The 8,716-nt window shown below is 34.3% G+C and overlaps 1 pseudogene; it reads right to left on the reverse strand.

Annotated features, from left to right (window-relative positions):
- Positions 1-5,625: 5,625 nt before the first annotated feature.
- On the reverse strand, positions 5,626-6,622 carry LOC102815927 (annotated as a pseudogene).
- Positions 6,623-8,716: the final 2,094 nt, after the last annotated feature.

Below are 8,716 nucleotides of genomic sequence, written 5' to 3' on the forward strand. Positions count from 1 at the left end.
TCTTCCTAGTCTGTCTTTGTTTTGTAGCTCATCTGAAACCTGTCCACCATGAGTGACCCTGCTGGTTATTTAAAACACCGGTGGCATAGCCCTCAGAATCACAGCAACTCAAACCACCACAGCACGACAGACAGACAGATAAACAACATTCTTATCAATGGAGAAAAGATTGAAGTTGTCAAGGACTTCATTCTTCTTGGATCAACTATCAACACTCATGGAAGCAGCAGTCAAGAGATCAGATGACGTATTGCACAGGGTAAATCTGCTGCACAGGAACTTTGTAAAGTATTGAAGAGCAGAGATGTCAGCTTGAGGACTAAGGTGCACCTGACCCAGGCCATTGTGTTTTCAATAGCCTCATATGGATGTGAAAGCTGGACAGTGAATAAGGAAGATCGTAGAAGAATTGATGCCTTTGAGTTGTGTTGGAGGAGAGTACTGAAGGTGCCATGGACTGCAAAAAGAACCAATAGATCTGTTTTGGAATAAGTGTTTTCGTCTCTCATACTTTGGACATATTGTCCGGAGGGAACAGTCACTGGAGAAGGATGTCATGCTGGGTAAGGTGGAGGGTCAGAGAAAAAGAGGAAGACCTCTAATGAGATGGATCGGCCAGGTGGCATCATTGATGGACTCAAGTGTGGCAGCGGTAGTGAGGTTGGCCCAGGATCGGATATTGTTTCGTTCTGCTGTGCATGGGGTCACTATGAGTTGGTTCCTACTCGATGACACCTGAGAACAGCAACAACAATGGCTAATTATTGTGAACATATCTTTATGTTTGTTGGCTGCCTGAATGTCTTCCTTGGTGAAGTGTCTGTTCATGTGTTGTGCCCATTGTTTAATTGGTTACTTTTCTTTTTCTGATAAAGGTATAGCTTCCAATGGATTTTTAGATCATTGCAAAAGATTTTTTGCTCATTCTGTAGGCTCCCCTTTTACTCCTTTAGTGAAATCCTTTGGTGCACCTATATTTATAATTTTCAGAATGTCCCAATCATCTATTTTGTCTTATTTTTTGTGTGTAACTTTCACAATGTTTAAGAGTCTTTAATCCATGCTGAGTTGGTTTTTGTATTTGGCTTGAGGTAAAGGTCTTGTTTCAATCTTTTGCATATTTATTTCCGGTTGTACCAGCACCATCTGTTGAAGAGACTACGTCTTCCCCACTCTTTGTACTTTGGTCTTTTGTCAAAATTTTTGGCTGTATGCAGATGGATTAACTTCTATTTCAAAATTCTGTTCCATTGATCTATGTATCTTTCATTGTATCAGTACCAGGCTATTTTGATCAGTATAACACAGTAAAGAAAATTTTTAAATCAGGGAGTGAGAGGCTTCCAACTTTGTTCTTCTTCTTAAGTAGTGCTTTGCGTACCTGGGTCTTTTTCCTTTCCAAATAAAATTTGTAATTGTTTTTGCCATCTCTAAAGAATGTCCTTGGAATCTGGATGGGAATTGCAGTATATGTGTAGATTTCTTTGGGCAATATTGATGTTTTCCTGTTGTTAAGTCTTCCTATCCAGGAGCATGTTATATTCTTTCAGTTTTTGTAAGACTCTTGATTTCTAGCAGTAATGTTTTGTAGTTTTCTTTGTATAGGTCCTTTGTTTCTGTGGGTACATTTATTACTAAATATTTCATCCTTTGTGTGGCTATTGGAAATGTTATTGCTTTCCTAATTTCCTTTTCAGTGTTGTCATTATTAGTATAGAGGGATTTTATATGTTGATCTTGTACCTTGTCTCTTTGCTGAATCTTCCAATGAGTTCCAGTAGTTTTTTTTTATTATTATTATTTGTTTTTTATTAGTCGTTGGGGCTTTCTATGTATAGTATCATATCATCTGCAAATAATGAGAGTTTTACTTCTTCTTTGCCAATTTGCATGCATTTAATTTCCCTATCTGGCCTTATAGCTCTGGCTAAGACTTCCAATACAATATTGACTAGGAGTGGTGATAAAGGGCATCCTTATCTGGTACCTGTTCGCAAGGAGAAGTATTTCAGTTTCTCTCCATTGAGATTGATATTAGCTGTTGATTTTGTATATATGCTCTTAATTATGTTGAGGAATGTCCCTTCAATTTCTACTTTGTCCTGTGTTTTGATCAGAAATGGATGTTGGATTTTTTCAAATTTTTTTCTGCATCAATTAATATGATCATGTGGTTATTTTCCTTTTTCTTAATTATATGGTAGATTACATTGATTGTTTTTCTAGTGGTGAACCATCATTACATCCCTGGTAGTAATTAGTCATGATGCATTATTTTTTGGTGTGTAGTTGAATTCTATTGGTTAGGATTTTGTTGAGAATTTTTGCATATATGTTAATGAGGGCTATTGGTCTATAATTTTCTTTCTTAATGATGTCTTTCCCTGGTTTTGGTATGAGTGTTATGCTTGCTTCATAGAATGTATCAAGGAGTTTTCCATTTTCTTCTCTATTCTGGAATAATTTGAGTAAATTTGGTGACTGCTCTTCCCTGAATGTTTAGTAAACTCACCAATAAAGCCATCTGGACCAGGACTTTTTTTTAATTGTAAGTTTTTTTATGGCCTGGTCAATTTCTTCCTTTGTTATAAGTCAGTTCAAGTTTTCTACTTCACTCTGTGTAAGTTTAGGTAGGTAGTGTTTTTCTAAAAATGTATCCATCTGCTCTAGGTTTTCAAATTTATTGAAGTATAACTCTTCATAATATTCTGTTATTATCCTTTTTTTTCCTATTGATTCTGTTGTAACATCCCCCATGTGATTTCTTATGCGTGTTATTTGTGTCTTCTCCCTCTTTTCTCTTGTTAGGTTTGCCAGTGGTTTGCCGATTTTATTAATTCTTTCAAATTACCAGCTTCTTGTCCTGCTGATTCTTTCTATAGTTTTTCTGTTTTGTAACTCATTTATTTCTGCTCTAATCTTTATTATTTCCTTTCTTCCATTGACTTTGTTGATCTGTTTCTAATTTTTGGAGATGTTGAGTAAATGTGTTGACTTTGGTTCTTTCTTCTTTTTTTATGTGTGCAATCTATTGCAGTAAACTGTTCTCTCAACAATGCTTTCGCCGCATCCTAAAGGTTATGGTATATTGTGTTTTCTTTCTCATTTGATACTAGGTACTTTGTGAATTCATCTCTTATTTATTCTACAAATCAGTTGCTTTTCAGCAGGGTGTTATTCAGTTTCAGTGTATTTGAATTTATTACCTAGGTCTTCATATTATTGATTTCTAATTTTATAGTGTTGTAGTCTGAGAAGATGTTTTGTAATATTTTGATGTTTGTGTACTTATGGAGGCTTTTTTGTGGCCTAACACATGGAATATTCTGGAGAGTGCTCCATGTGCACTGGAAAAGAAGGTGTATTTTGCTATTATTGGATTGAATGTTCTGTACACATCTATGAAGTCCAATAGCCTGATTGTGTTGTTTAGTCCCTCCTTGTCTTTGTCAAGTTTCTTTCTGGTTGTACTCTCCTTTTTTGAAAGTGGTGTATTAAAATCTCACACTAATATTGTTGATTTGTCTATTTCTTTCTTCAAATCTATTAGAATGTGCTTAATATATTTTGGAGCTCTTTAATTGGTAGCATAGATATTTATTATGGTTATGTCATCTTGTTGAATTGCCCCTTTAATCATAAGATAATGTCCATCTTTATCTGTTATGCTGAATTTAGGCTTAAAGTTTATTTTATCAGTGATTAGTATTGCCAGTCCTGCTCATTTTTTATTGCAAATAGCTTGGTATATTTTTTCCATGCTTTGACTATTAGTCTTTGTATGTAAATTGAATCTCTTACAGACAGCCTATTGAAAGATCTTGTTTTCTTATTCATTATGCCACTCTCTGTCTCTCTACCTTTTTTTTTTTTTTTTTTTAACTGTTAATAGTTTTATTAGAATGACAAGACAAATGGTTTTTCATATCATCATTGTATTTATGCTAGGGATAACAATACTTCCTTTATTATAAATACCATTTGATTTTGCTTTTAAACATGATATTTACTATGCCTAGAATATTTGGACATGCTTAATAAAATAATTATAAAACATTCCAATTCTCTTTTCAAATTAACAAATTATCTATTTTTATATAAGCTACACACCATTTTTAGTTATAGAAAAAATGAAATTATTTTACTTATTGTTATGTAATAATAACAAGACTTTAACTCTCCAAAAATATGCACTACAACATATAATAATTTCTGTCATCAATATGATGGTCCTGGTATCTTATATATTATGTTCCAATTTTAAATTAAGTCCTATTTGCTAAAATAAAAATAGGCAGACTGTGATCAGGCTGTTGGTAAAAATAAAGAAAAGGATATAAACTAGTATTAAAATGTACCAACATCATTTGTAATCAAAGAAACACACATTAAATAAGATACCATTTTTCACTTATAGTGGCAGATTAAACACACAAAATAGAAAAAAATACTTATGTTGACCAAGGAGTTGGTAGGTTGGGGTGGACTCTCATCTACTTCTAATGTAAGTGCAAATTGCACAGCTTTTGGGGAGAGCAATTGGTAATACTATTAAAGCTATAAAAATGTTGTAGCCCTTTAAATCAGCTACTCCACTTCTAGAAACTTTCTTAATGATAGAGTTCAGCATCTAACTCAAATTTGGTTACAAAGATAATTTTTGCAACACTGCTCATAGTAATGAATGAAGACAATCAAAATGTCTAACATTAGGAAAGAGTACATTATGGCAAGCATTCCTTATTCCCTCAGTGCCATGCTCCTACTCCTGTAACTCATGCTCTTCCTGATCAATTGAGTCCACTTTCCACACAAAAGATAATAATGTGAAATATTGGTTTCCCTCAGTCAAGGAAACAGAAGGGCAAGTCTTCTGAGGAACTTCTTCTTCTGTGATAAAATTGAGCAGTGAGAGTAGAAATCTCCTTCCAGCTCTATGGACGTGATTTTATGAGATATAAAGCTGGGAGTTATAGCAGTGGCCTCTGTGACCATGACAGGTCTAAAGTAGAATTAATAAACTGAGGATTGCAGAGCCAAAAATCATCTTTAATGACACCTCTGTGCTGTGTGTTATGTAGAATACCAAATGTGCTTCGTTGTTTAAGCCAATTAAATTTGGACATTGCTACCTCCAATGAAAATCATGCTAACGATTAAAGACATACAATGAAGTATTTTATAGTCACTAAAAGAAATTATGCCACAGAGGTATATTTATTAATATTTATGAACAGTAGATGCACAGTTAAAAAAATATACACAGAGTATGTTCCCATATTTTATAAACAAAAAAAAAAATTTGCAAGAAATTATTTGCCAAGGAAAGGTCTCCATTTTGCATATTCTAATTTTTTTCTACAATAGCATATGTTTAAGATTTTGTCACTCTTTTCTATTTCCTCTGTCAATTCAATGTGATTGGGAAGCAAAAAAGAGGTAACTGTCTTCTGTTGAGTGATCTTAAAATTGGAGGTCTGCATTTTTAATCAGTAAGAAAGGGTTTGTTCTATTTCCAACTGTTTTGTGAAACGAAATTTCATATTTTAGGTATTTATTTTTCATTGAATACAGAAGATTACAAATATTTTTCATCTTTCTTTTGTTACTTAGGTAATCATATCATTACTTTGCACCATTTCGTTTTGGAATTTCTTCTGTGAAGCAAAAACAGTCCCAAAATGAAGGATATTTAGGTGTCATAGGAACAGCGGATGCTATTAAATCATTAAAGGTAAGAATCTTGAACTGCCTTTGGGTAGGTTTATCATCATCTTGAGATAGAACATCTAATGTTTAGATCCATCAGGATTCCTGAGAGCTACTGCAACAAAATGATGCTCTTCTATTTTCCTTTCCTCAAACACCAATTCTTTTCCTTCCTTCCTATCTAGGAATAAATGATTTTCTCTGTAAAATTGGCCTATATCCAGGTTTAATGGGTATATATCAAATTCAAGTCATTGTAATTCAAATCTTAGTCCAACACTAATGGCTTTTATGAAGCTTTCTTTCAAAGCCCAATTCCTATAAAACATGTCCAGCTGAGTCCATTCATCCTTAAAGCTTCTTATTGTGTCCCACTCTTTGTTGGTAAACTTTCTTTTCATAATATGGAAGAATTCTGAGATTGAACCGCGACCTGGAAAGCTAGTCTTCATTATATGGATTCCAACTTGTAACTCAGGTTCAGAACAAGTACTACATAGTTCCTCTGATGAGAGATGTTAAAGTTGAAATTGGAATAAGGATTCAATGAGTCCTTTGCAAGAACTAGTTTTCCTTTTGCTGTTCGTTGCAAACAAATATTATTACAAGGGATATTCAATTTCTCTGCAATTAATTTCCTTATCATCAGACACCTAGCCATGGCTACCTTAGCATCCTAGGCAAAGATGAACTGGCCAATGTGCTCCTTCTCCTTGGGCTGGATCAATCTCACTGTCAGTAGCCACTCAGCTCTGCTGGGCAGCCAAGTGCCACAGGAAAAGGCCCAGCACAGGCCCTCCATTTCTGGCATCAAGCAGAAATGCTTGACAGGGTAAACCAAACACTGAAAATGGACCTCACCGCCACCTCCGGGATGAGATGGTGCCCACTCTCTGTCTCTTAACGAGTACATTTGATCTATTTACATTCAGTGTAACTATCGATAGGTATGGATTTTTTGCTGTCATTATGTTTTTTTGTTTTTGTTTTTTTGGGGGGTGAAGCTGGTTTCTTTGTTCTGCAGTATTCCTGTGCTGAGTTCATATTTTTTTGTGTTCTTTATTGTCAGTTTTCTCAAAGTTTTAATGTTTTCATGTTCTTCCTGGTATTTTGTGAAGTGTTAATTTCCTTTGAGGTTACCTTATATTCTATTAATTTTGCCTGCATTTAAAACAGTCTATTTTAGCTTGTAATCTACTTGACATTCTCACCACCAGGATCTTTTGCGTTTACCTTCTTTCACATTGTAATTGTTTCAATCATAGACTGACCTTCCAGAATCTCTGAATTCATTCTTATCGTTTTTGTTCGGTTCTTGACTCTTCCATTTGTTGATTGAGTTCTGGGTGGTGCTGCCACATATGTCAATCTCTGGTTGTTGTGTGTTATTTTTGTTTCTTGGTTGTTGTCTATTTTTGGTGGTTTTCATTCACAGAACTCTCTGTAGGATGTTTTTCAGTACAGATTTGATTTGGCAAAATGCCTTATCTTCTGTTTATTGTGGAATCTTTTGATTACACCATCTTATTTGATTGACAGATTTTCTGCATAAACAATTCTTGGTTGGCAGCTTTTTTCTTTCAGGGTTTTATATTTGCTTCCCCTTTGCATTTCTGTCTGCATGGTTTCTGCTGAGAGATCTGAGCTTAATCTGATTTGCTTGCCTTTGAATATAACCCTTCTCTTTTCTCTAGCTGCTTTCAGGATTGTCTCCTTATCTTTGATTTTGGACAGCTTGATTATTATATTTCTTGGTAATTTTCTTTTGGTGTCTTTTCTTCCTTAGCTTCATTGAGTTTCTTGAATGCTTATCTGTTTGCTTTTCGGGATGTTAGGGAAATTTTCTTCCAGAAGATCTTCAACTCTCTCCTATGTAGACGTGTATGATTTTCCTGTTGTGGAATGACAATATTTCTTAAGTTATTCGTCTTCATGTTGTCCAGCATGAGTATTAGGCCTTTGTTAAATGTTTTTATCCTTTTTTTCTTCTTGCTCTTCTATCTTAGTAGTATCGAGAGATTTGTCTTCCAGGTCACTAGTTCTGGCTTCCATCTTTTCAATTTTATCCTTTGTCCTTTCAGTGTATTTTCCATTTCTGATATTCTATCATTAATCATTTGGACCTCTTTCTGTAGGTTTGAATTGTTTCTAATGCTGTATCTATTTTATCTGATTGTTCCTGTAGCTGTTTCCTGACTTCTTCCTTATATTTCCCAACACCTATGTAAAGTGTTTTGATACATTTCATTATAATTTTTCTGAATTCCTTCCCAAGCATTTCCAAACTTAGTCTGGCTTCAAATATGGAGTGTAGGTATACTACTAGCTCATTTTTTACTTTTTACGGACATGTCAAAAAAACATTTGTTTCTTGGGCATATTAAGTAATTAACTGTGACCTTAATACTTAAATGAATGTATGTTGATATTTATTATGCTTTCTGATTGCCTCCAAGTAGATGTGATCAGGAGACATGCTTTCTTTTTCACTCTTATTACTCAACTCATTTAACTGTCACAGGTGTTTGCTGCATACCTAATGTATGGTAGCTGGTTTTGGTTCTTGCTTGAATGGTGGATTTTCATAGGGTGTGATTATACCTTGACTATATGACTGCAATTGCTGTATCTTTGTGTTTATTGTAATAGATAAAGAAAGATACTATCTCACGAATAAAGGGTCAAATGAGCAAGATGACATAACCATAATAAATATGTATGTTCCCATTGAAAGAGCACCAAGATATATAAAGCAAACCATACTAGAATGTAAGAAAGAAATATAAATCAACAATTATAGTGAGAGATTTTAATACACCACTTTCAAAAAAGGATAGAATAACCAGAAAGAAACTCGACAAAGTTGCAGAGGAACTAAACAGCAGAATTAACCAACTTGGCCTCATAGATGTGTACAGAGCATTCAACCCAACAACAGCACAGTATACATATTTCTCCAGTGCACATGGAACATTCTTCAGAATTGACCATGTGTTAGGTCACAAAG

Source organism: Chrysochloris asiatica, unplaced genomic scaffold (assembly GCF_000296735.1).
Source record: "Chrysochloris asiatica unplaced genomic scaffold, ChrAsi1.0 scaffold00322, whole genome shotgun sequence".
NCBI lineage: Eukaryota > Metazoa > Chordata > Mammalia > Afrosoricida > Chrysochloridae > Chrysochloris > Chrysochloris asiatica.